The 26014-nt window shown below is 39.4% G+C and overlaps 1 long non-coding RNA gene across 1 annotated transcript; it reads right to left on the reverse strand.

Moving 5' to 3' along the window:
• Window positions 1-22782: 22782 nt before the first annotated feature.
• LOC129717827 (uncharacterized) lies at window positions 22783-23944 on the reverse strand. The gene is made up of 2 exons (XR_008726747.1): window positions 23757-23944; window positions 22783-23685 (listed from the first exon to the last, which is right to left on the reverse strand). It is a non-coding gene; the product is annotated as an uncharacterized LOC129717827 (long non-coding RNA).
• Between the last annotated feature and the right edge of the window lie 2070 nt (window positions 23945-26014).

A 26014-nucleotide genomic window follows, 5' to 3' on the forward strand; every position in this document is an offset into this window, starting at 1 on the left:
TGTTTGTTTCAACGAATCAATGGTAGGAGCGGAATGTTTTAATGGTACAAGAACATGATTAATTCACTCAATTAAGTTATTCGTAATCATCCACTTTCTCTGCAACTTTGGCCAAAATTGCCGTAGAATTGATAATGGACTGGGTTTTCCTCGTGTTTTGGTTCTGGAATTTCTGTCACGTTTGGATGTAGTGCTTCAAGGACAGCTTCATGAAAAGTTGGCACAGGTTCTCCATTATTGATTAGAAAATAATATTTAATAGATATTGACAACAAGCTTTACACACTTAAATGTCAATCGAGTCAGCTTCTTCTTGTATTAATACGAAAGGTCTTCTCGAAACAATCGCTTGTATTGCCTTTAGCTTCGTAATTTCATTACGGGCATCAATCTAATTAGCTTGCATAAAACAGCAACAAACATACACTTACCCCTTATTTCAACCTCCTGAGAATATAATTCATTGGTAAAATCATCAAGTTTTATGTCAGTATTACTACTGTAACTTGAACTTCTTTCTGAAATTGTGGAATGTTGTGTCACCCGCACAAATGACTAACGTTTCTCATTTTCGTGTTCCATCTGAGTGGACCATGTACATTTTCCTTATTTACTGGTAAAGTATACTTTTTTGACTAACGGGCAAAGAAGTATTCCGATAAGTTGCCTGATAGTATTGAAATTTATTTATGTTGACTTCAAACCGATGCTGTAAATTCCGATAATTTCAACTTTTTTCTGCTTAACACATGGTTCACTTTGTCTGCACACTATAAGGCATGATATCAGGTCATGTTAGTGACAGCAATAAACGGTCAAAAAACACATTCAAACCACGGCAGTGCGTGAAACTTTACAGATTCCGATGGGGGTGAGTGAAAGAGTTCTCTGAAACAAAGAAATCCATAAAAACGCTTGAAAATTCTTCCGTTCGTTCGCTTTTATCAATAGCTAACCGAAGGCAGTCTCCTTGAAAATAAACACTTGGTCCATTCTGACTGAACACTGTAATCGCTTTTCATTGGTCATGCAGACAAAAATCATGCTGTAATTTCTGCCGTTTTAGAGATAAATAAAATCTGATTGTTGTGTGATGTAGCTTAAGAAAATCTTCATCCAATACTATCGTTAACTCGTTTTTTCCAATTTTGCGACTTGGTCCGGTCTGACTTAACACCGACCAATTGATCTTGGTGCACAAGCAGCAGAAGACAACAATTGATCGAGACGAGCTATGGAAGATTATGCACAGCTCGGATTTTCGAACAAACTAACGCGACAGGTCGAAGCGACGAAGTATCAAAAGATGTGTGTGGTTCGACCATCGGGAGCACCCCTTCAAAGCTCGAAGAGTCGTGTCTTCTATTTAATATTGCTCTGGAAAGTGTGATTATAAGAGCGGGACACTAGTGAAAATATATTCCAAAAGCCGGTTCATCTGTTTGGCTTCGCCAACGATATCGACATTGTGGGTCGGATCTTTGCAAAAAAGGCGGATACGTACATCGAACTGAAGGCCGAAGCCAATTAGGTTGGACTGATCATTATTGCATCGGAGACGAAGTACATGAAAGGAGGAGGTTCCAGAGAAGATTCAAGCTGAGGGTGATGAAATCAAAGTGTTTGACGAGTCCGTGTGCCTGTGTTTACTGATAACTGCCCAAAATGAAACCAGTAGAGAAATTCATCGGTGCATCATCGCAAGAAATCGCGCATTAGTTTCCGGAGGACGCTCCAATCGAGTAGAATTCGCAGCCTCACCAACTTGACCATCTACGGCCATAAGACATGGCCTATGTTTGTGGAGGACCAACGCACCCTTGCGGTTTTCGAGCGGACGATGTTGCATACTATCTTCGGACTACAGATAGAGAACTGAACGTGGCAAAGGCGAATGAACCACGTACTGCAGGAGCTGCTCGGAGAACGAATAATTGCGGCTGGGCATGTCGTAAGGATGTCGGACGACGGCCAGGTAAAGATAGTGATTGATACCAATCCATACGGGACGAGACGGAGAGGTGTGCAGTTTTTTTTTTGTTTACACATTATTTATTTGACACGGCAGAATACTTGGGACTGTTTTGTTAGGTACGGCAAGGTTACAGAGTTCGCTTTATCAAGCGAATGGTCGTGAGTTCGAATGCTAGTAGAACCAGGCCATTCGATGTCAGAAAGGACTTGAACATGGGTTTATTTTCAGGCTCCCCACCAGTTCCCCTTCCTTTACGCTGAAATCTACAATGCCTTTGCATGACTTTCTCTCACCAAAAATAAATCCCTCTTATCAATAAAACTGGCCAGAACGACGACGAAACTTTTCCAGGAAATTATAATTCGTGATATTTGGCAGGAGAAAAGGGGCTCGGTATAGTAGAACAGTAAGCGTGGAAAAGGAAAGGGTAACATCTCATTACACACAATTACTGATAAAAAATTATAATATTCATGCCACTTCTCCATAGCGGTATTGCTAATAATAAAAGTGCGGGATACAGCAGACATCCGGGTATATCTCACTATAGATCAATGATTTTGGTCGCAGTGAGGAAGTCCATACAGGAAAAACAATACAAAGCTTAAGCATAATTGTTGTACATTAACGTGAAAAGAAAACGAAATCCAAGCTTGGGAGGACCGATGGCTTCCTCCTGCATAATACCGCATTTCGGGAATGCCTCATAGAATACACTAAAGTCGCTTTTTACGCGGGGGATACATGCCGCGTAAAAAAACCGCGTAAATTTCCGAATCCGCGTAAAAAAACCAGCTTTAATTCTGCATTCCGAGTGAATGGAAACCGAAATCCGCGCACAAAAAAAAGCCGCGTAAATTCCGGAATCCGCGTAAAAAAACGCGTAAAAAGCGACCTAAGTGTATCTATATTTTTCAACTAACCTGCAATTATTTATTGTGAACTGATAAACCAGCATCAAAGCACCTAATTTATTCAATTTGCACATTTGGTTTCACCGTAAAACCCTCCAAACGTTCAATCTTGCTATTTTTCACATCATTTTTTTTTCTCTCACGGTGTTGTTTATATTTTCGCGCCGGTAGCCGTAAGAGTCGCGTAACCCCTCAAACTAAGTATACTTTACTTTACTCAAACTAAGTATACTAATACTAAGTATAACAATTTTCGCGAAAAGTCGACCGAAATGGGCTAAATGCTTGTTTAGTGTAGTGTAGCGCCTCGCAAAATTCCCGTTTTTGCTTTTCAAGTTTCGAGTTTTTTTTCATGTGTCAAATTTTGGGCCCGTGTTGTCAGCACTGCCAGCAGCAGGCTGCGCTTATTTATAGAAATGTTCAAATTGTTATAACTCTGTTAAATTTTATGGCATCAAAAATATTAAAAATTTGATAGCCATGTAATGTTAACAATGATAAAATTAGGCTTGGATTCCGTCCCGTTTCACCTTATATATGGTGGATTAATCCCAAATTAGCAATCTTACGGCAGGTAAAGAAACCTGAATCGGCTGGCATGGTCTTGGCATCAGTTTTCTAAGATGCAAAATTTTTTCATTTATAATCAAGAGTTTTTTTTACTGCTTTCAAAACAGTAACGTTGTGACTAAATAACCATAATACTTTCCCATGTTGATATTCAAAATAAATCATCACTTTTTAAACTATTCGAAATGTGCTTGCTGAGACTTTAAGTGTTTTCAAATTATTTTGGGTAACATATGACATAGATTCAACCGGTTGTTTTTTTTTTTTTGAACATTTTCTGAGCGGTCCATCTTTAAAAAAATCTGCTTGTGTGCGCTCTATAAATTCCAACATTTCAGCGTTTTATGTCATCGATGCATTCATAAAACTAAAATATCTATTCTTCCATAATAAGTGTTGTTTTCTTGGCGGGAATTCAAACTATCAAATCGAAAAAAATACTATATTTTCACAGCGTTTAATGTAAAATTGCTAATTTTACGACCGTTAGTATATTGTTTACTTTTCATTAATGATCTAATCATAATTTCCAATAATTTCTAATCTATGCTACAAACACAGCCTAAACCGGATCATCAAATATTTATATACAAAAAAAATCCACTTATTTTTATGTTTTGATTTTGTTCAATCAAATAAGGTGCTACATTGCAAACTTTTGTTGCTGATTGTCAGTTAGAAATAAATAACCAGACGAAATTGTATGAGAAAAGCCCATCTTTTACCCACAGCTGTCCGCGGTCAGCTCGTGATAAACTTGTTGATTTTAATCCTTAAGCCACTAGAGGGACAAACAAGGCAAAACAAACAACCTTTCTCTGACGTACAATGCAATTCGAAAACTTCAAACAGCCTGCCTGACATGGCGAAATGGACAACCAAACCGCTGACGAAGCTCAGCTCTAATCCCTAATTGGAAAAGCAAACTAAATCCGGATATTCGGACAGTGAGTGTCGTGCTGACTGCAAATAATCATAATTCTACGATGCTACACCGCAGCGCAGAACAGTATCGATCGATGGCAGTTACATCATCGCCTGTAAACGCCCCATTTCCTCCACCCCCCTTCAAAACGAAACAACAGTTCAGTCGTAAAGAAGACAATTACAGATCAATTTATGTCTTCAGCTGGACCCCCTCCTGATCCCGAGCCCGAACCGGGCTGTGGAGCTGTCGAACCGTGCAACCGGAAGACATGATGTTCGGTTTTCAATTTTCCTTAAAAGCCTGACGAACGATGTTCCAGTACGTGTGTGCGTGTCTCTAGGTTCTTCAGTAACACACAAAACTTTAGGGGAAGAAAAGTGCTAAATAGGAACTTGTAGCAGCAGCTGCCGCACTCAAGAGCGGTACTTGTCCGGACACTCTACGCAGGACGGCATCCTGAAGTGGTTCTTTGAAATGTTCTTTTTTCTTTGGCCCTTGTCCGCGCTGTCCTGAACTATACGCACACGCACGGTGACACATAAAATCATAATTTAGGATAAAGGAGGAATCTCAAGACTCTTCTCGCGTGTTCCTTGACGACCGTCGAGTGGCTAGCACCAAAAACGAACGACACTCGGCACGAGAGGTGAGCAAGGGCAGTGGCGATTATTGTCACGGCTGAAGCTTGAACTGGAAACAGTCTTCGAAAATTTATGATTTACAACTAGTATTATTGCATGCTGCAAATGGTAAAGTTCCCCACCATAAATCAATGCTTGATGGCTAAATTACGAAGATAATTGAATTCCGATGAAAGATGGAAAAATCTTCGCGAAATCGCGAAAAGAAAGGCAAACATTCGAACAAAGCACTCTCTCCGTCTTCACGACAATGAATGGGTTGCTTTACATTTCGATTATAATATATTTCAATTCAATCGGAAAAGAACCGCTTTCTTCGGTCGTCTCCAGCTGTTGCCTAGGGGTGAAGCATGAAACCAGCGCGTCATTTCGACAATTCAAACATTTGATTTATTCATTTGCATAAAAATTCCGACAGAGCTGTTCCGGTGAACCGAGATCGACATACTTTGTTAAATAATGCTACTGTCAAAAGGTTTGACTTGAAATATGCTGGTTTTCTACGGGGGGTCAAACCACTCTGACTGCGGTTGTAGTTTAGGATTGTTTCTAGTAGAAACGCAGAGAGGCACATGAAGATATTGTTAATACACAAATTCTAATTTTTGTCTGTAGAGTTCACTTGGCTGACAAATTTCATCTTGACTAAGGCATATTTTTTACGATATTCACAATTCAATTGCCATCTTCTCACCTGGTATTTATGTTTCGCGATACTTTGTAAACCAGGAGCGATTACCGTCCGTATTCTTAGACGTCAAATTTGTTTCTCTAAGGCATACTGCCGGGCTACACGAAAATCTAATCAAATAAATCCGTAGCAGGTTGCAAATATTTGCCTATCAATATTCACAGGATCTCCGTTCGGTTTCGCGAATCCCCTCGCCTCACATTGTCCTGATGTTTGCTGATGGAAGTTTGATCCAAGTGTACGCACAAGTACTTTGAGGCTTGATTGAATCAAAACCTCTGGAACTCCCTGCTCCTGTTCCATGTTTTACTTTGAAACAGGCAGCTGAAACATTGAAGATGCTGGAATTACAAAGAATTACAATGTGGGCTGCTGCCACGCCTCACGGAATCCCCTTGCCCGAGAACCTCGAGAGCCGTTGAGCTGAATTGTTTACAAGAAGCAGTCACTGTTCTGCTGTAGAAATAAGTCATTTAATCCTTTCACGACTGAATGACTTGTTATTATTTGTTTTCGCTGATGGGGAAGCACCCTTCGAAAGAAAGGTAACTAATCTGTGTCGGTATCAATAGTGCAGTTGAACATTGTTTTTTTATTATTTATTTATCAATCAAACCCCAGTTGAGCCGCAGCTGCCACTCACGGGGAAAAATATCATAACGCTGATTAGTTGCAGCTTACAATCGGACGACATTCCAGCGCATCCAAATTTAGTGATGAAACCCGCTATCAAATCATCGTCACGTCATCAGAAATCATAATCGAAAGGGATCGTTCTTTGGTATCATCAAACTCTAATTTACCTCCCTGTTTTCGTCGAGATACTTTGCAAATTCGATACTCGAAGTGTCTATTACGTACACGTACAAGGAGGAAGCATTCAGCCTTGTTTTCCCAAAGGGGTATTCGTGTATCACAAAATCCCCCTCGCTGCGGCAGAGGAAGAAAAAAAGGGGTTACACCGGATGTGAATGCATCGCGTTGTAAAACCGGGAAAGCAATCGTCAAATTTTGCCTCATTGATGAGCAAAATCGAAATTGCCGAAAACACGTGTGCGCCGTTTCGTCGAGCACCGGTGGAATCTTTGTCGAAGCGAAGGGAATGAGACATATTTCTTTATTTATGTTTCCGAAAATGATTCCGAGCGCTGTTGCGAGCAAATTTTGCATCAATACGGGAAGTCGTAAATGAGTCGAACCCTTTTCTGTTAAGGTTCGGCACGATGAAAAGTTACCAGCACTAGAGGAACTGTTCCGAAGGATAACGTATCAAATCAATTCCAACAGTGTCTAAGGATTGGAAGCCAGAATGACTGACAGTAAGGCAATGGAATGAATCCCGATCCAGTATTAGTGGATCCCAGTTTGTAAGTCATTCCTGAACGACTGTAATTGACATCCTACCCTTCCTGTCGCTATCCGTTCTCGCACGGAAGGGGTAATGTAGATTCGAATCGGTTCCCGATTTTTTCCCGCAAACGACAGCAGATAAGTTTCTCCCCAGGCGAGGACGCCTTTGTTGGCAGAAGAACGGTGAAACTCGATTAAAACCACGTGACGGAAATTACATTTCATTTTCTGTACGCGCAGCAGTTTTCGGTGCGGTAGAGTGACATTCTAAGAACGGTACGAGGGAACAGTTGGATTAGCGCGGTGGGAAGACAATTTTGCCTGCCGGATTCTGCAAATTACGGAAGCTGACGGTTTTGGATCGAAGCTTTTTCGCGAACGCCAGATGATCTGGTGGCACAATTTAAAATTATTTTATTATTTGCTGCGCAAATGTGTTCGATTATCGTGGAGTTGGAATGAGGTGTTTCCGGTGAGCTCGTGCTAACCGGGTGCGAAGTTGTAATGGAATTTAGGATTGCCTGGAACTGAAAGAGTTTGTTAACTTTCATTTCGAGTCAGACTGTCAAATAACGAATAGTTAAAACTATGAGTTACAGCAGAAGAGCACACTTTTTAAGTTTAGTTAGCAGTCTTCTAATTTTATTTCGAAGTTTTTTTTATACTTATTATTTATTTGATACGGCACAAATTCAATTTAATGTTTAACGGCGCCAATTATATCTATTGACTTGAAAACTAAAAGCAAATTTTTAATCCTCGCCGCCGACTACGAGCTGACCTATTTCGAAGTTATCAAATATATTTTGCAATAACACAAGGAATTGAATAGAGAAAAAAAGTTACATGTGGTAATACTGATATCCAAATCAAACGTCCGAATTTCAAGTAGTTGTGCAATTAACCATTACAACTTTACACATAGGTATGTCACGACTTTGTGAAAAAATAATGTGAAAATGGTATTGAAAATTATAAATATTTTTAGAGTCAGAACAATTTGTTTGATCGTCATGACGTCTTCGGCAAAGTTGTAGAAAATAATTTCGTCTTTCCGAGAAAAATCAACACCGTAAAAACGTGAAAAAGAATCAAATAAAATCTGAGAGGCTCTGGACGCACGGCTATCGTCAGCACGTGTGAATTGTCTGCTTATCAAAAGTTTACATCTCAAGTGTTTTTTTCATCAATTTTTTTTTGCTGAAACTAGTGTGTTTGGTGTAAGTGGAAGCTGCAGACTATAGAAGCGCTCGAATATGCAACGATTTCAATGGATTCAGTAAGATAAGTACAAATTATTGTTTCGATTATTTTGTTATGTGTTGATATTCGAGCTCAAACTCAGTAAAAAATATTCAATGTCCTTGCTTACGCCGTACTGAAAGTGCAGGAAAATGTCGCGTGTCTGGATTTCTATGTCGAGATTTTTCCTGCTTTTTTTCTCGATCTTTATCATATATTCTTTATGCGTTTACTTATGAAGATTAGTGACATTTCCCGTACATACACTGGCAAACGTATATAGATCATTTTACGAACTGGTAGGATACACGGTATTTGCTGATGTAGATGTTGCTTTTACGTGCGTTATGCCATCGATTCCGTATTTTCTGTTGAAATTTTGTTCATTAGTTGAGTTCTGAAACGTACGGTAAAATAATCTTTAGCCGTGTAGGATCGTTTCTATTTCGCTCTATTTTTCCGCTTTTGCCTATAACGTTCCTGGTAGTTGTAGACGTGTGAACGTGTGAAAGATCTGTTTGGATGACTTTATGCGGTGAATGGTTGTAGCAAGGAGCGACACGTCTGTGCAAGCGCTGCGCTGCAAGTGGAGCACAACAACAACTATTGATATGTCATGAGTTAGTCTCATGAAAGTTTATCTCTTTTTTTGGAGCTTTTTCATATGTTTTTAAAATCTTTTTGTATTCTTGGCGTTTCTACGTTAAAAATTTGAAAATTCCAGTTATGGAAGGCAGTCAATCGAGATTTTCTTTACATGCCCTAATACTTCATATTGTATTTTATAATTCATTTTCATTAATCTCATTATATGTACATGATTTTATTTTCATAGTTCCAAGATAAACGGGATTGGAAAATCAGCGTTTAAAATTTATCACATACACGAAAACCATGAGCAAGTTTGAACCTTTTTTGTACCTTCTTTAGAGGATGTTTTGCCTTTCTCCTAGAAAGGTATAGCAATCACTGGATAACCCAAAGGTATAAAAGTGCTCCAAAGGGTCGAATCTCGTATATCAATCGACTTAGTTTGACGAGCTGAGCATTTTCTGTATGTGTGTATGTGCGCGTATGTGTGTGTGTGTAACGCTCTCCCAATCTCACTCGATTTTCTCAGAGATGGCTGGACCGATCTTCATTAAATTAATTGCAAATGAGAGGTATAGTTGCCCCATAAACTACTCAGAAACTACTCATCCAATTTTAACAAAATTGGTTTTAAAGCTACTTAAAAAACCCTTAACTTTTGAGTTTCATGAAGATTGAAAGTGTGGTTCAGAAGTTATTTAAATCAACGTGTTCTGGAGAGTGTTTAATCTCACTCATGTTTCTCAGAGATGGCTGTACCGATTCCCACAAAATTAGTGTCATTTGGAATGTCTAATTACCCCGAAAGACCCTATTGATTTTTTTTGCAATCGGACTATTACTTTGCCTGTTATGTTTAAAAATGTGAAATCCAGCTTTGAAAAGAAACATATTCCGAAGACTACTTAAACTCACTCACTTTTCTCAGAGATGGCTGAACCGATTTCCACGAAATAAGTGTCAAATGAAAGGTCTAGCTGCCTCATAACACCCTATTGAATTCCAATGTAATCGGTCCGTTACTTTGTCTGTAATGTATCAAAATATGAAAATCACGAAACTTCATTAGCTCAGAAAGTACACAACCGATTTGAACAATATTGGTATCAAATGAACGGGCTAGTTAAAGGTTAACTGATGAATTTTATAGTGATTAAACACGTGGTTCAAAAATTGTGAAAAGAAACATGTTCCGGTGCCTTTCAAATTCACTCGTTTTCCCAAAAATGGCTGGACTAAATTCAACAATCTTAGTGTCAAATGAAAAGTTTGGCTTTCCTAGAGGTTCCCATTTTATTTGACCATAATCGTATTTTTATTCCAACCGTTATGTAATAAATTATTAAAACAACGAAAGTCTATTACCTCAAAGATCACACGACTTATTTGAACATATCTAGTGTCATTTGAACGGGTTGTCTCTCAAACTCACAAGTAAGAAATTTCATAGCAATTTGATATGTGGTTCAAAAGTTATGAAAAGAAACGAAATTCAAAGACTAGATATAAAAGTGCTCCAAAGGGACGAATGGCATATATCACTCGACTCAGTTCGACGAGCTGAGCATTTTCTGTATGTATGTGTGTGTGTATGTGTGTGTGTGTGTATGTGCAGATTTTTATTTTCACTCACTTTTCTCAGAGATGGCTGGACCGATTTCCACAAAATCAGTGCCATATGAAAGGTCTAGTTACCCCACAAGACCCTTTTGATTTTTTTGCAATCGGACTATTACTTTGCCTGTTATGTTTAAAAATGTGAAATCTAGCTATGAAAAGAAACATTTCCGAAGAATGCATAAACTCACTCACTTTTCTCAGAGATGGCTGAACCGATTTTCACGATATTAGTGTCAAATTAAAGGTCTAGCTGACTCATAACACTATTGAATTTTACTGTAATCGAACTGTAACTTCGTCTGTAATGTACTGAATTGTGAAAATCACGAAACTTTATCTCAGAAAGTACACAACCGATTTGATCAATAGTATTATCAGATGAACGGGCTACTTAAGGGTTAACTGATGAATTATGATTGAACACGTGGTTTCAAAGTTTGGCAGCCCTATACGTTCCCATTTCATTTAATTATAATCGAACTATGCAACCGTTATGTATTAAATTGTTGATAAAACAACAAAATTCTATTATCTCAAAGATTACACGACTTATTTGAACATAACTAGTGTCATACGAACGAGTCATCTCTCAAACTTACAAATAACAAACTTCATAACAATTTGATATGTGGTTCAAAAGTTATGGAAAGAAAATAAATTCATAGGCTATTTAAAACTATACCTGCTTTGATCAATATATGTGGCCACAATATAATTTAAATGTGGTATCGTACCATTTGAATGTTCCCGGTATCGCTCGTGATTGAATTGTTCGAAATTAAGAGTCATTTCTTTTATTTCGCTATTTCTTGAGCATTTACATTACGTCAAATTTCATATTTTATACTTCTATTACAACATCATTATTTTAGAACCCAAAAAGTGAATACACATTTATTGGATTGAAGCGTTCATGTAAATCTATTTTTACAAATAATACGTTTAAATGAGAAAGGCTGGGTCTGACCGCTAGGTTGATTAATTTAGGTTTTTGGTTTAGGTTCCAAAGACACATCAGCTTTTAACCAGTGGCGGGCACCGCTAAGCGAAAATTTAGTGACGCTAATCGCTAAACCGCTAACCGGAAAATTTAGCTCGATAATCGCTAAACGCTAATCCCACATTAGCGAAACTTTCGCCAATCGCTAATCCCTAACTTTTTAATATGTAAATAGTCATATCGCTATATTTATTGCTCGTGTTTTGTAAGATTTGGACCACCTTGATTTTTTTTTTGGTTAAACAAACGAAAACAATTACTTTTTAAAGCTATTTACAATAAAAGTTTCACGAAACAGTATTCATATTTGGTTTTGTAAAAACAAGAATAACAAAAGTTTTTTAGCTTGCATTGAAAATAGATACTTTTAGGAATATTTTCATGAAAATTCAATTATTATCTGAATCGAAAAAGTAGAACCAAAGTTGTCATAATTTCAAGCGCATTGCAATTTACCAAAGTTCTTGGTGTGCCGAAAATTCAATCTAGACCTTGTGCTTGTTCTTCAGAATGCTCCTGTGGCTTGTACGATAACTCCATACGAATACGAATTCCATTCTAGGGTAAAAAAACTGACAAAAGTAACTTTCGCAGTAAAGTATGTTCATCTGTCGAAGCAATTTACGTACGCCATCAGCAATTCACAGTTTTTCTAAATATTCCTATTGTCGCTTCTTTACAAAATTTAGCGAATTAGCGATTTGCGTTTCGAAGGCCAAAATTTTAGCGACGCTAACAGTTTCGCTAACCAGCTCAAAAATTAGCGAAATCGCTAAATCGCTAACTGAATTTTAGCGTCGCTAATTAGCGAATTAGCGAATTAGCGGAATGGTGCCCACCACTGCTTTTAACTCAGTTTTTTGTTGTGAATTTTGAAAGAAGTCTTGGTGAAATAAAAGTTAACCGTATTTGGCATCGTTTGACATCATAATTTCAAAATGGAAATTTTTTGAGTTGTGTCGGTGTTGAACGGAAACGACGATATCCTCACCTGGCTGTAAGGACGTGGCCTGCACCGTTATTGGTCTATAAAAAATCGGGTCGTTGAATGATGCATAGTGAGAAGGAATTACCACTCACATTCGTTCTTTCAGTTGATTCATTGTGAATCTTTAGTGGCTCGGACCCATCACGGAATAACAACTACAGTAAAGTTCGTTTTTACACGATTCTACGTACCGTGCAAAAAAAAAACAAGTAAAAAAAACCGCGTTAAATTTTAAACGGGACACAAACACTTATGGTTCTATACAACATGGGTACAATGTGTCTTACATTGTAAGAACAATAAGTGTTTGTGTCCCGTTTAATATTTATTCGCGAGTTCTTAAGTTGCACTAAAATTTAAAATTTAAAGTGAAAAACCGCGTTATTTAGAAAAACGTCGTAAAAAACGCGTTATTTGGAAAAACGTCGTGTAGAATAAAACCGTGTAAAAATGAAACTGTGTAAAAAACAGCCTTACTTACCTTACCTAGCAGGCTAGAGCCGGGGTGGCTCGTGCTGTATCAAGAAGTCGTCTCCATTCAACTCGGTTCTGGGCTGTATGGCGCCATGCTCCCAGGCGTCTTATCACTCGTAGGTCACTTTCAATCTGATCAAGCCATCGTGTACGCTGTGCTCCACTGTTTCTGGTGCCGGAGGGGTTACTGAAAAGGGTCGTTTTAACCGTGTTATCGTCCGGCATCCTTGCGACGTGTCCGGCCCAATCAATCTGTTAACTTTGATCAGATGTGCAATGGGGATCTCTCCTAGCAGCGCGTGCAGCTCATGGTTCTGCGTCTACGCCATTCTCCGTCTTCAGTCTGTACTCCACCGTAGATGGTTCGCAGCACCTTCCGTTCGAAAACTCCAAGGGCGTTGAGGTCCTCTGAGAGCAGTATTGTCGTCTCTAGCCCATAGAGGACTACCGGTCTAACTAGTGTTTTGTACAGTTTCAACTTTGTACGGCGGCGCACTCGATTGGATCTCATTGTCTTACGAAGTGCAAAGTAGGCACGATTTCCCGCTTGAATGCGTCTCCGGATCTCCTTGCTGGTGTTGTTGTCAGCGGTCACCAGCGATCCTAAGTACACGAACTCGTTTACCACCTCAAGCTCATCGCCGTCTACGGTGATCCGGGGTGGGAGGCTGACATTGTTCTCCTTGGAGCCTCTTCCCTTCATATACTTAGTTTTCGACGCATTGATCAGCAGTCCAATGCGCTTAGCTTCCGCTTTCAGTCTGGTGTAGGTTTCCTCCACCGTCGCAAAGTTTCGTGCTTTTATGTCGAAGTCATCAGCGAAACCGTTAGGCTGAACCCGTTTCGTAAAAATCGTACCACTCGTGTCGATGCCCGCTCTTCGTATAACACCTTCGGGGCGATGTTAAAAAGCAAACAAGAGAGTCCATCACCTTGTCTCAATCCTCGGTATGACTCGAAGGGACTCGAGAGCATCCCCGAGACACGCACGTAGCACATCACACGGTTCATGGTAGCCTTGATCAGCCGCGTCAGTTTATCCGGGAAGATATCCTCGTTCTCGTGCATGATCTGCCATAGCTGTTCTCGATCAACTGTATCATAGGCTGCCTTAGAGTCGATAAAAATGTGATGCGTGGACACGTTGTATTCACGACATTTTTGCAAAATCTGTCGGAAAAAATTTGGTCCGTGGTTGCGCGGGCTCCCATGAAACCCGCCTGGTACTGCCCTACGAACCTCCTTGTTAAAGGTGTTAGACGTTGGAATAGAACTTTGGAGAGTATTTTATATGCAGCGTTGACAAGCGTAATGCCACGATAATTGCAGCACTCCAGCTTGTCGCCCTTCTTGTAGATGGGGCAGACGACTCCCTCCATCCACTCTTCCGGCAGTTTTTCCTCTTCCCAGATCTTGGAAATGACCCAGTGTAGTGCTCTAGCAAACGTTTCTTTACCATGTTTGTAGAGCTCGCCCGGCAGGCCGTCCTGCCGGTGGCTTTGTTGTTCTTCAGCCTCCCAATCTCCCGCTGAATTTCGTGGAGATCGGGGGCTAGTACCCGGTCTTCTACTGCTGGCACTCCCAGGTCCGTTCCAGTTCTGCTTCCGTTTGTTGCATCGCCATTCAGATGTTCATCGAAGTGCTGCTTCCACCTGTCGACCACCTCGCTGTCGTTCGTGATGAGGTTACCTTCCATATCCTCAATATCGGCTCGCGGCACATAGCCTTTACGGGATTGGTTAACCTTTTCGTAGAAATTTCGCGTCCCATTAGCAGTGAACAGTTCTTCTAGCTCTTCATGGTCACGATCCTCTTGCTGGTCATGTCGTTCCTTGCCCGTCTGTATTTGACCAGGTTCTCTCTCGTCCTTACCCTCAGGTAATTTACCCAGGTCCTGTATTTGACCAGGTTCTCTCTCGTCCTTACCCTCAGGTAATTTACCCAGGTCCGGTTTTTCTCTGACACCGCTGCCTGGCATTCCCCATCATACCAGTCGTTTCTGCCACTCGGCGCCTCTGTTCCTAGTGTCGTTGTCGCGGATTCCCTAATGGCCGTGCGGATCATGGTCCAGCCATCCTTGAGAGAAGCTGCGCCGAGCTCCTCTGCCGTGGGTAGTGCCGCTTCAAGCTGTTGTGCGTAGACTTCGGCAGCTTGCGGGTCCCGTAGCTGCTTGATGTTGAGCCGCGGGGATCGGCTCTGTCGCGACTGGTAGACAGTCGACAGTTTTGAGCGCATACAAACCGCCACTAAGTAGTGGTCCGAGTCAATGTCCGCACCTCGGTAGGTGCGTATGTTGGTGATGTCCGAGAAAAATCATCTTTCGATGAGCACATGGTCAATTTAGTTCGTTGTTTGTTGGTCAGGTGATTTCCAAGTGGCTTTGTGGATATCCTTGCGGGGGAAAAAATGTACTTCGGACTACCATTCCTCGGGAAGCTGCAAAGTTGACACATCTTTGGCCGTTGTTGTTCGTTTCGGTGTGCAGACTTTCGTGTCCGATCACCGGTTTATACAAGTCTTCCCTTCCGATTTAAGCGTTCATATCCCCGATGACGATCTTGATGTTCCGCTACGAGCAGCCGTCGTAGACATCCTCCAGCTGCGCGTAGAAGGCTTTCTTTTCGCCATCGGGTCTTCCTTCATGCGGGCAGTGCACATTGATGATGGAGTAATTGTAGAACCGGCCTTTTATTCTCGATACACACATCCAGTCGCTGATCGCCTGCCACTTGATCACACGACTTTGCATCTTGCCCCGTTTAAATTAAAAAAATTAAAAATGAAAACAATAAAACCATGATGGTTTGTTAAACATTAATAGTTTACAGAACTTGTAGAACAAAAAATATAAATATAGGAATTTGTCAAAAAAATACATATATGTTGCATATCTTTTGAAAGACAAAATTATTATTTACAACTTCATTGAAGACACTATACCGATAAAACAAACCGTTTTGACTCTAATAATATTTCTATCATCAATGGGCCCTCGGATCAGTCAATTCGATTTACAGGGTGTCACCGTGAAAGTGATACACTTTATTTAAGCCAAAAAAAAAAATAAAACAGATAAACCTTTCTTCTCTGGCTCTTTATTATTATCAGTGAAGCAGCAAAATTACAGTTGAATCAGTTCAATTCAAAGTTTCCGCTTTTGCATTTGATTACGGCTCGCAAACGCTTCTCGAAATTACTGAAGTCCGGTGGATTCAAAACGGGAGAGAATGCGCACCATTCAGAGGTGCTGATACGGTTAATTTTCGTTGCACCACTTCTGAGCAACCAATGACTCATGCGCTGGCGTTAAATACTTGAAAGCAGAAACTTTCTTTTTCGAATAATTCCTTGGCACAAGGCAGCAAATTGTCTTTAATGATGTGTTGTAGATAGTATTCTTTATTAATCTTCACATCCCAGTGACAACTTTGCTCTGTTGAATTTGGCTCCTCAAATTATCACAGATTAAGCATTCTGGAATCGTTCCACTGTTTTTTTTATCGACTGGAATATCACAACATTTTTTCATCTGAAAAAAATACGTTTTAAGCAACGTGCGTATTTAGTAGTAACCGGATCTGGCAACCCTGTTGGCCATATTCCTGCGAAATAATTTTTGAATTCTTTGTTTCTTTAGATCCAATATCATTCTTGATTATTTTATGCATAGCGTTATGATGATGTTCGTTTCAAGAGCTATTTTTCTTGCCAACCGGGCTGCATTTCACCGGATAGGCTCCTAAACCACTTTGATCACAGCTGCAGTCCGCACATTCCACTTTGCTATCCGTTTTCTGCTTGGGGCAGGGGCAGCGTTGCCACTAAGTTTTAAATAAAACCTGGCAAAACGAAAATAAAAAGTCTGGCAAAAATCTGGCACTTATTTTTGGATAAAACTCCTGGCATAATTTAAAGTGATGACCTTTTTTTTGCTCTCGCCGGGTGTAGGTAGGTAAAGGCCAACCACGGCCCATCTCGCAGTAATGACCTTTTTGCGAGACGACGCGGATGGAATTTGGCAAATATCTGGGTTATTTTCAACTATCTGGCAGATTCAGTGGTTTATCTGTTTGTCTGGCTCGCAAACAGAAATCTGGCAAAATCCAGATTTATCTGGCATACTAGCAACGTTGGGCAGGGGAAAAAATTACTGAGCGATGACAGTTTATTGATGACATCCGAGAGCGTTCCTCTATGACAGGGTTGGTATTGACAAAATAAAGACAACCGACAGATAAAATATATTGCGAGTATAACGTTGCCGTCTAGTTCCCCATACACGAATCTTTTTTTTTCCTTACTGTTCACATTATTTCCATGTAGACGATAGCATGTATGCGATGCGATATACAAATCCTTTGCTGCACAGCCGCTCTAATGCCGAGTTTACTTTTCTTTGCACCAAGGCTGTCGGTAAGGTGCCGAGCAGTCCTTACGCTTTTTTTCCCACAGCCTTTTTTAACAGCCGTCACACGACATCCATCATAGGCAAATAAAAAAAGAGAGGGAAAATGTCTCGGGGTGTTACCGAAACGCGCTGTTTGTGTAGTGCGAACACGAACGTCAGTAACAGCTTCTTCTCTTTTCTACATTCGCAATCCCGAAGACATCCTTCAAATAATGCCGAATCGACACATGGAGTACATTTTTCGTTTCCTTTTGTAATTCTCTGCTGCCAATACGTTTTCAATGTGACTACGGACTGCCAGCGCGGAAAGGTATCACGAACAAACAGCAAAAAAAAAATATCCCAGGAAGACAGTAAAAAAAGTACCATTGGGATGCCTGGCTTGGGGACAACCGTGCCAGTTTCCTCGAATCGTTTGGTGGTCCGGTTCACGATTAATCTGTTCAAATTCAGATGTGACAGCTTCCTTCTGATCTGTATGTTGCTTTTTACAGTTCTCTACTTGAATCCAATGTAACTTACCTCCTAAAAAAATGAACACTGCCTTTATCACATACAAGTGAGCTATAAACATATGTCGCAATCAAAACAAACACATCCGATAAACAGGGTAGGCCTCCCAATGCGAAAAGAGGCACTCAAATGTGTGCATCACTTTCAGGGTGACACCCTGTATATGTCAGCACTAAATTCTTTCTGCTACCGGGAAATCTAACTTTGGGAGTATTTCCTGAGCCGAGTGCCTATTGAAGATACGTAAAATATTTGTAGGGATAAAACGGTTAGTTTTGATTGATATAGTGTCTTCGGCAAAGTTGTGGATCAATCTGATAAAAATGAAACGCTGTCCGTATGTCACGATTAAACTCAAGAACGGATCAGAGCCGTGGAAGGTTATTATGCTGGTTTGAGACCCCTCCTGGAAGGGAGGGATTCCATACAAATGAAACACAATTTTCTGCATAACTCAAAAGCAAATCAAGTATATAGAACCAAATTTAGCATGCGGAAGTTTTTGGAAGCAATAAATGCTTCTAAGGTGGTTTGACATCTTCCCTCCCTGTAAGGAGAGCTCCCATACAAACGAAACACAAATTTCTATATAACTAGAGAACTAATCAAGTAAATGGAACCAAATTTAACATGAGAGGTTTCAGGTGACAAGACATGTTTTATGGTGGTTTGAAACCCTTCCCTTCTCGGAAAGGGAGGACTCTCAAACAAATGAAACACAAATTTCTACATAACTTTAGAACCAATCGGTAAAATGGAACAAAACTTGAAATGTAAGGATTTTGGAGAACTAGAAATGTTTTTTATGATGATTTGATACCATTTCCTGCTCTGTTGTTTTGTTGTTGAATTACTGAATTTTAAGAAAATCACTACTTTCATGCAGTACAACAAGTGATACACGCTTAAAAAGATTCAAAACTTTCTATTTTTCCTCGGGCAAAAAGGTATAAAACCCCCTAATTTTTTTGTGTTTTTTTTTTCTAGGCTGTTTGCTTTCCGTTATTTTTTATTTTGGTTCTAAATAAATAAAATAGCCCAAAAGGCATTAGCAAAACTGAGTCACAATTTCTGTTGTAGTACGGTTATTCCGCCTCAAGCAGGGATAAAAACGGAGCTTCCGTTTTGCTCTTTAATATTTTGCAGATTTTTTCAATTAGAATTGTTTTAAGGATTTTTTGAATTTGGACCTTTGATTTCGCTTGTTATGATTTTAATTTTTAATTTTTTCTCCCATTTTTTGATTTTTGACTATATTTTTATTATTTCTCGACTTTTGTTATTGATTCTGTTACTTCGTTGCTAATTTGTCTTTCGTTTTTTTGGCTACTCTATAGTGTAGTACTTTTGCTGTTTTTGTTCTTGTTTTTCTTTTTGCCTTTCTCCTATTTTTGTTTTCGTTGTTTAACTAATTTTGTTGCTAAATATTTTATATTTGACCTGAGTTTTCCCCATTTCGAGATTTTCAGTTTTTGTTTCTTTCTTTTTATTGTTTTGCTTCTTCTGCTTTGCTTTTTGTGTTCTGATTGGTAAATTGCTGAATTTCAAATTCCAAATACTATGGTTTTGAATTGCAGTTCCGAATGTTGGATTTTCAGCCTTCCAGTTACGATCTTATGAATTTTTAGCCTTCGATCACACTGGTTGATGGAAGCTAAAAGAATTTACCCTGGAGTTCAAACTGGAAGAAAAAATTGAGAGATTATCGGTTTTTCAACCGTTTTTGTGAGTTTTGGTTCCCCTAAAAATTTGAAATTTCTCTACTTTTAATTTTGATTAACTTTTTGCTGTTTCACATTAGCTGCTTTTTGTCATCTTGCTTTTTGTTTGGTTTTTATTATGATGTTTTACCTCGTCTGTTTTATTTATTTTTTATTTATTAGTTTTTTATTAGTATTTGAATTTTAAAATTGTAGTATATAATTTTTTTGAATTTTCATGTTCTATTTGAGTGCTGAATTTAGAATTTAGAGTTTTTGAACTAAAGGTCCATTTTTTTATCTTCAATCGTTTTTTTAGATTCCTTCTATCTTTTTTTTTCCTTTTTTTTGTTTATTGCTTTTTATTGTTTCGCTTTTTTTGGTTTACTGGTTGTGTTTCGATTTTTGAATTCGAATTTCAAATTTAGAGTAAATTTTAGTACGTCTCGGAGCTGCAGGCAATGATGCAGCGTTAGCGCCTGAACAAGATAGTCAAGTCGATTTTCCCGGCAAATCGTGACGTAGTGGTGATGATGGACGCGAGACTTGTCTCACCCAGGATTCCAACGACTGGTAGGGCACTTCGTTTTTCATTTCCCCCACGAAGGAAGTGAGCACCGAGGTGAACTTAATTTCACACAACAAGTTCCCCAAAAAGGTGCTGCTGTGGCTGACAATTAGCGAGAAGGGGATGCCAAAGCCGCTTTTCTTTCGCTCCGGACTGGCCGTGAACGGGGAAATTTATAGTACGAAGAGCCGGCCGGAAGTTGCGTCGTTCATCAAGAAATACCATAAGGCTGAAGACGCGATGTTTTGGTTGCATGTGGAGTCGGCCCATTATTCGAAGCAATCGTATGGAGCGGCTGAATATCAAGGACCCGTCTAACGTCCCCGAGTTGCATCCCATCGAGGATTTCTGGGCAACATGAAGCGTAAGATCTACTCCAACAATTTTGGAGCGAAAAGTGTGGAGAAATTGATAAAAAAAAGCGAAGAAAGAACACAAAAACAACTCAAGAGCGCAAGAGCGCAAGAGCGTAGAATTTTTTGCAAGTAAGCTAACATAATTACCTTCCATGGGAAATTTATCAAACTCAATTATCTGTCTTAGTTATTTCTTTACCATCATCCGAAAAACGGATATTTTTGTTTGATTTAATTTTTACGTTTGATTTTCTAGCCTATGGTTCTCGATATCTTATTTACAGTCATTTTATTTTGGTTTTCCACTGTTTACCTTTTACTGTTTTATTCACTGCTTTACTCTGTTTTTAGTGTTCCGATTTTTCAGTTATAAATTTTAAAATTTTTAATACCGATTTTACATATCTTTACTTTTTTGTCGCTCTTCGCTATCTTACTTCTTCACTTTTCGCTGTCCTGCTTTATAATCTTCTCATTTTGGTTTTTGCTGTTTAGCCTACTACTCTATCTCGCTCTTTGCTGCTCCACTTTTCTTATTTTGATATTTTGCGTTTGGCGTTCTTACAATTCTCCGTAGTAAATATGTAAATTTGAATCGAATGCAATATCTAGATGACACCATCAGGTATAATTTACATTTTTTGGGTTCTAAATTATCACTTTTAGAGTATTAGCGTGGGAAACTTTTCCACAGTCTGAGGATTGACATCCTCGAGCTCGTCATCGCCCAATTATAAATCATCCGTGAAGATGCAGTCAGCATGAAAGGTTAATAGACAGTGAACTGGTGGAAATAAAAAAAAAACTCTTACCAGCTGTCCTTTTAATTTAATCAGCACGCATAACAAACTGTCATCTATCTGATCTAGAGAAACACAAAAAAGGCCAGACCGTTACCGCTAGTTTTGTCACGCGCGTTTGAGTATGCAAATTTTTCTGATCCTAATTAGGATCGGCAAGCAGGCATAGGAAAACCGTCGTTGGCTGTCTAGCACCCGTGCGTGAAATCTGATCAATCACTGGTGGTGCTGGTGGTATCCGTTTACTGCGGAAAGGATCAACGCTCGAGGTGAACGTTGTTGCGGTGTATTATGAAGTCATCTAATTTGACACACTCACTTTAGAAAACAGACGCATCCGGATGTGGCTGGTTAAGCGTTTTTTTACCGCTTTGTTTTGATACGCTAGGTTTAAGATTAGGAGTGCGGTGACAGATCGTATCCACGCCCCGAATGTTTACAGTGCAGGATAAATCATTATTTCTTTTCTAATGCTAATTGATAGAGTAATTGATGACGTTCATTTTTGTTTGTTAATTGTACCACAGTTTTTGTTGACTGGAACGGAATAATCACTAGAAAGCCATCTCGCATCTGTAAGTAGGAAAGTACGGGTTATTATACGAAATTTCAAACGGTTCAGAGTGCTTGTAGAAGTGATTGTCGTGTCGAGACATTCCCGATTGAGTCTGATTGCAGCTGGGAAAGTATCAATAATAATCGTTTCCTCAAACACATTAAATAATGAGTACAAAGAGGTATATAATAAAAGTCTTGTCTGTGTCCCGCGGTACCGTCTTTCGCGAACGATCGAATTATCATCATCATCAATTGTCATCGTTGCGCTTGTCAAAGTAGAACGGAACGAGGGAAGCCGATTGCCGATTGCGAGTTTTACGACGTTTCGGCTTCTGACGCTGATAAAGGAGACAAAAGACCCGCGAGTAGAAGATGGAATATAAGCAGTGGTGACGAGAATCGAGACGTCAGTGCTACTTTATGGTATTATGACTTTATGCTTCTGATGAATTTGCTCATAAAAATTAAAAGCGTATCTTCGGAGGAAATTTGGGATGGCCGAATGTCACACAGATTTATAACACAAAATTGTGAATACCTAAACGATGGAGACGAGTTATTACGGGTTATAAATTTTGCTTCGACTGAAGAGGAATCTGTTGCCATAAAAAATTTATTGAATATTACGGATTAAAAATAAAAGGTGTCTTTGTTATTAGTTTTGCAGGATGCAATCTTCATGATCACCTGAATTAAGTCCGGGAGCAATCAACACCTTCTACAAAAGGCTTGCGATGTTTTAGCTCAAGATAAATCAGGGAACCTTACTACGTTTCGGATGTGCGTAGACATATATCCAAAAATGCTACGAGTTAACGGAATTCGCAACTAGTTTTGCCATCCCGTTCCTGTAGTTTGAAAAGAAAAGTTCGTTTTGAGCCAAACTTCAAAGCAATTTCGTTATGATATAATTTTGTTTATTATGCTGTTTTATATTTAGTGAAACAACAGCCGTGATTGTTGTAAATAGAATTACAGTACACAAGATCCGCTAAGTATCTCTGCTGAGGATCAATTGTGTATCTTGTTTAAGTGTCAACAATTCCATCAACTCCTCTTCAATTTTCACATTCACACTGTTTATGAAGAATAATGATCCAGTCTTGCTATTTTCCCACCCGGAAGTGTCTTCAAGCGGGGCTTCAAGCGCAAATTCACTCGTCAATGCACCTCTCGATAATTTTTCATCCTCCCGGCGGAAAACTCCCACCCTTCCTCCATGAGGAAGCAAACACAACACACGGAGACACATCATTTCCATTTGCCTTTCCTTGTTGAATCGTCGGCGTGGGTGGGGTGAAGTTGTCAAATGATTAATTGATGTCGTGTATGACATTCGACGATTGATACGTTCTATTCTGCGTGATGCAACAAATCGTCCGTAGGCTTCGTCTCAGGGTATCGATTTGATCTCTCAGTATACCTCATCCTCAAAGGTTAGGCAAGGTTGAACTCCCATTGTTCGACACCGGCTGCGTAAAATTCCTGGCATTCATCGATCTGTGTCACTGCACGGGAAGTGCTTGCTTCCCGACGGGACTCGATTGTATCTTATCGCATGTACGCACCTCGGGGGTATGCAAAACTGTTCGACTGCCGTGGAACGATTTTTAATATTTAATAATAATAATTTCATCAAGTACGATTATCGACGATGCGTGATGAGACGACTTCTTGCTTGCTGGTAGCAGCGCGGCATTGGAGTTTCATATTGAAAATCTGAGTATTTCCGCAACGCGTGCCAAAAGCGTGCGAAATTCCGTTTTTGTATTCGCTTCGGTTGAATGCACCTGCAAAACTTTTAACAACGATTTATCACATTAAAATATTTGTGATTGAAGACAACAAAACTTAACTTGAGTAACTCACATTGAAGCTGTTCTGAGAGATTTTCCGTCATTCATAAGTTTTTCAGCAGAAAAAAAATCGTTCTAAAACTATAATTTTCCATCCTTAGCGTTCCTCAGCTGACACACCCCACTAACTAACGCGAACAGAACTTATAATCTTCGCATAGCGCTACTTCCCAGAACAGCACACCAGAGAAACGGGCTTGATTTCCCATCACCATCATCACTGGCTGTCGGGCATTCCTATTAGAACAACTCCCTGCAATCGCGTTCCCCCTTGCTGTGCTCGCTTTTACTTCGTCCTTCGTCCTCCGTGCCCATAAAATCTTTGTGCTATTTGGCATTATCAAATTTCATTACCCTCGTTTACCCTCACGAGTAGATCGCGCTGCGAACAAAAAAGTACAGTTGCGTCGTGATTTCATCTTCAACAAGTTTTTACCGCGTGGCGAACAGTGAGATGTTAAACTGATGCATGAAATTGGTACATCATGCATACATAATATCATTATCAACGCAAGTGCGTACGCTACTAATGTTAACAGACTGACAAATTAGTTTAAAAAAAAAACCCAAAAAAATTCACCAACAAGATATATGTTTTTTTTTATTCTCGCTTATTTTCCGTCGGTCTAGTTCCGCCACTGTTGTGGCCAATCACCGAAGCCCAGGGAGGCGACTCCACACCCAGGACCCTAACTCACGACCCGTTTATTAACGGACCGGCGCAAACGGCTTTACTTCCTCATGCGATGGAAGGCGTGATCCCAGAGATTTTTCGCCTCAGAAAATCTCCCGGTGTCGACTAGGATTGAATCTAGACCAGTTAGGTTGGTTGTGAGTGGATCACGCCATCCCACAACCATCGACACCTATGTCGGCGGTGGGATTCGAACCCAGGCGTCGAGCGTGGTTGGCGGAGACGTTACCAACCACACTAGGCCCCCGCTCTGAGAAATATGTTTTGTAACTATAAATCAGAAGCAAATTTAAGTTACTGAAAAACTAGCAGTTTTCTTACATCAAAGAGGTACTTGATACATAACTAACGTATTTTCAGTTGAAAGTCGATCAAAATATCATGAAAACATTATTCTATGGATTAAACAAATGAATATAAGGGATTATAAACATCTGATCAATTGGTTATTTAACTTTTTTCAACTTTTTGTTTTATGTGGTGAATGACCAAATGGTTAAAATCACTCCCTAATAAACAAACATTAATTAATTAATTAACTTTTCGTTTATTAAAGCAATTAGGTGGAACCGTAGCAATGTGACATTTATGAAATTACTCGTTTTCATGGGTTTCAGGTAATTTGATCAATTTCATGTTAGGCATCATACCGTTTCAACTCATTTCATGCATACAGATTGAAAAAATGCTCCTTGATCTGGGCCTAGATTTTAGATAGTATAATTAATACACAAAACAATTGTACATGATTTTAGTATAACTAACAAACTGGCCAATATAAAAGCTAAGAGCTTCGATGATTCTCTTGTTTTCGAAATTTATGTGCATAATTTCATTTTATCGTTCCACATCCAAATTTATTTTTTCGCTGAGAATTAAGTAAAATCATAAATTATTTCTAGTAATCGACGTTCAAAGTTTAACCACCCCGCATATTTGGTGCAAGGTGCTACAAAGATATCAATTGGTTATCAATTTTCACATCCACTGAAGTTAACACATTTTTTGAAAAAAAAAATGATGCTTAGTTCGGTCTGGTCGCACGCCCACCTATATTTACTTACTTTTATGGCGACAGATCATAGAGATCCTATGCCGAATCCAAAATACGCCTCCACAAAACTCGGCCTTGAGCTGCTCCTCTCCACTCCCCCCCTTATACCCGCTGCTCTGGCATCCTCCTCTGGTTCGCCCAATGTAACCTGCCATGTTTCATCAGCTTGACAATATCAGTGTGTTCGTATACTTCGTACAGCTCGTCATATATGCGTCTGCACTAGAGTGGCCATATTTTGTATGGCCGTTTTTGAAACTATCGATCTTAATGAGCGCCGGGCTGAAAAAGTTTCCTTTTGACCTCTACAATAAGCCACGAAAATTAAAAGTTCATCGGAGTTTATTTAATGGAACCACAAAGCGCTTATATTTGAGAAAACGATTTACATGGAAATTGTATGAAGTTTTTTTTTAACATATATCTCTCGATAAACTTATTCAAATACACTTGTATTTTCATAAAACAGTAATATTATCACCCCAATTTAAGTTTAAAAAAAATCTAGAACTTTCGGTGTTTG

This window comes from Wyeomyia smithii, chromosome 1 (assembly GCF_029784165.1).
Source record: "Wyeomyia smithii strain HCP4-BCI-WySm-NY-G18 chromosome 1, ASM2978416v1, whole genome shotgun sequence".
NCBI lineage: Eukaryota > Metazoa > Arthropoda > Insecta > Diptera > Culicidae > Wyeomyia > Wyeomyia smithii.